The sequence below is a fragment of the Galeopterus variegatus genome, unplaced genomic scaffold (genome assembly GCF_000696425.1).
Source record: "Galeopterus variegatus unplaced genomic scaffold, G_variegatus-3.0.2 Scaffold10449, whole genome shotgun sequence".
Classification (NCBI taxonomy): Eukaryota; Metazoa; Chordata; class Mammalia; order Dermoptera; family Cynocephalidae; genus Galeopterus; species Galeopterus variegatus.
The window spans coordinates 67,388-70,817 of NW_007736560.1; positions in this window are offsets into that span (position 1 = coordinate 67,388).

Genomic DNA, 3,430 nt, shown 5'->3' on the forward strand with positions numbered 1-3,430 from the left:
CTCTCCCTCTGCAAGTCCAATGCACCACTGTGGTCTTTCTTTCCTTCCTTCTTTCTCTCTAGCTCCCACTTATGAGTGAGCACATGCAGTATTTATCCCTCTGTGCTTTATTTCACTCAACGTAAGTTTCCCCAAGCTCATCCATGTTGTCACAAATGGAAGTATTTCATTATTTTTTACAGCGGAGCAGTACTCCATGGTGTAGATATGCCACAGTTTTAAATGTTGCTGCTCATATTTCAAATTCCTACAACTCACTAACAAACAAGTTGGACATTAGTTTTAGTTATTTTTTTCCCCCTCCTGTTTCCATAAATACTTGTTTTAATTTTGGTGAGTTTGGGGGTTTGTTTTGTTTTAGATAGTGTTGATTTTTCTGAAATGTTTTGTAATGTTTGATTGTCTGCTCATCTTTGGTGTAAGAATCTCTGCTTGTCTCTCTGTCAGTCAATTGCAGATATTGATTTCAGGGAAACCACCACTGATGCATAATTGGCTGGTGTGTGCTATTTTTTACGGTGTGCAAGTAACCTATTTTCTTATTGCCAGGTTTCCACATTCCTCCTGGACTTTACTGATAACCTGGAATACTTGCACTGCCTCTTCTACTCCCAAACCCCACCATCAGGAGGGGCTTTGAAGACAGAGAGGAGGTACAAATATGTCTGCTTTCCTTAGCTGAGGACAGTGGTGTAAAGCAAAGCAGAAGAAGTCAAATCATCTGGTGCTACTAATGCAGGTTTGTAATTAATCATCCCAACAATTACCTAAAGGACCTCCCGAGTTTTATTTTACCTTTTGTATTGGTGCTTGGAGCATGCCTAGAAGGATCCCCATCTCCACAACCATACAATCTTAGAAGTGTTAAGATTTTGTTTTCTCTAGCCATTATAAGTTCATCATCTTTCTACCTCTTTAGAATTTCCAAAGTTAATTTCCTGTTCATGATACTTTGTTACCTCAGTAATACATACTCATACATAAATACAAAGACATGCATACTTTATAAATAAATATATGCAGAGATAGTGTTCCATGACTCTCTCAAAAGGAAGACGAGGCACATATATTCCCTCTAATATCATGGTATTCATGGTAAAACAAAATTGGGCAGAGTGACTAATGTGACGTATAGATTCAATACACGGCCCATTTATTTCTGATAATAAATTAGGTTAAGTCTCTCTCTCTCTCTTTCTCCCTATAATGTATATATTTATTTATATAAGGATTTACTTACAATTTTGGATCTTAAACTTTCACTCCTTTCCTTTCTCTGTCTGTATTTCTGTTTTTCTCTGTCTGAGAAAACATAAGATCCAAAGCTGTACATAAATTCAAACTGTATAATAGTTTAAAAGCTTATCTCCTTTTTTGTGTCACTTAATTTTTTATATCAATTAAATATGCCTCAACCCTTAAAATAGTTATGACTTAATGAGATGAAAATTGTTCAATGTAGGAAATCTGGATCTTATTAACTTTTTCATTTCAGTAAGAGTATTGCTAGCTGTTCTTTCATAATGAGGTCAAAACTAAACTTTTAATATGAAGGTTTCCAAACATGGTAAGATGTTGATATCTTTTAATACAGTTTTAATTATTAAATATCATGGACAAGGGTATCAATAATTATGCCTATAAATAATTGAAATAAATTAACAATATTCTAGAAATAAAGTAATATATGGCCGTATACTAATGTTAATATTAATGATTGTTATTTCTATAATTATTCATTTTATAAAGGCATATTTCAAAAGCATTGGGAATAATATTAGAAACCAGATGAAAAGAGGAAGCCTTGATGTTACCTTGCCCGAACACAACCTTGCACCAAATATCTGAAAGCCTGTCATATGAAAATGAATATATTTCCTGCCTTACCTCAAAGAGCATAGTTAAAATTTTGTGGAGGTTGTTAGAGAGTGCAGACTTCAATTTATTAATAATAGAAACTTATCAAAAAAGAGATAATATCAATATTTTATAGTCTATTAAGAAAACACTTTTTAGAAAATTAAGTAGTGAGTTGCAGTTTTTAGAATTACCCAAGCGTAGGTTAAATTTTCACCTGTGTACATTATTGTAGGTAGATTTCTTGGAGGTATTATAGATAGAATCACATTCTTAAGATGTGTGGTAAGTGGGTGAGCTAGCTGTCCTCACTACACTTTCATGCTTTAAGACACTTTAATTTCATGATGTTATATTTATGATGTTATTAAATTATGTACAATTTATGCTAGAGACAAGTCAGTATCCAAAACGGTTTATAGAAGATTTAAATACATTTTAAAAACATGCTTTTATGATACTTTTGTTTATATCATCTTACAAATTAGTCATTTAAAACTTGACTTACTTGACAGTTTTTTTATTTCACTAGATAGATCCACTAATGGCTGTGTTGCCTGTTCTAATGGTCATTAAGTGAAAATGGGCATGTGGAATAACACAGCTGGGGTCCACTTTTTAGCTGTTGGATATCATCTACGTGATGTTCATACCCACTGTTCTCTCCGAAGATTAGTGCTCCATAACTGTTTTTTACAATGTAATTCATTGTCTTATTTCTCTTAATTCTATTGAAGAAATAAAAAGACTTAATCTGTGTTTATACTGAGAAGGAAAGGGCAGGTGGTTGTGGTGGGGAGTAGAGACATCTTACTTAAGAAGTAGAATTAAGATGTGTAGGTCCATTGAATCTGTACTTACTTGAGTTTAAAAATAAAATAGCTAGAATCCTACTAGTAAATTTAAAAGTTCAGAGTTATTGATTCAGATGTAAATTTATCTCAAAAGGCTAACATGTATACAATATAACAAGTATTAAACAATTGGTATATTGTTTTGAGGAATGTAAAAGTTTACTCTTGGGAGTATTTTTTTATCACTAAAATATTGAGTTGTTTTTCTCCTCAATGTCTTAAAGCCCTCAATATTGCTATATTTCTTTATATGAAATATAAAAAATATAGCATCTGTATATGAAATATGGTTTAAAATATTAGACTTGCCCTTCAAAAAACAGTTCTTAAACATTTTTAGATTTTTTTCTTATCAATCAGTATATTATGTTTTAGAAAACCAGATGAATCAGATATGATAAAAATATTATTATATATTATAGTCATTTAAAATGACTTTTTTCAACATAGAAGCTTGGTTGAATAATTGGTATATTAATACATTTTAAAATGGTATCTCACTTAGATTATAAATTGTCAAATTAAAAATAATTTTGTTGCTTGTACTTTTCTGTGTGCGTGTGTGTGTGTGTGTGTGTGTGTGTGTGTGTTACACTTTCACTAATCCAAGCATCTTGCCAAAATTATTTTTTTGGTTCTTGGACTTGGACACACTCAGATTTTTCTTTCTAATACCATTTCCTCTATGCACTTACACCCAAGATGTATCTTGCCCATCT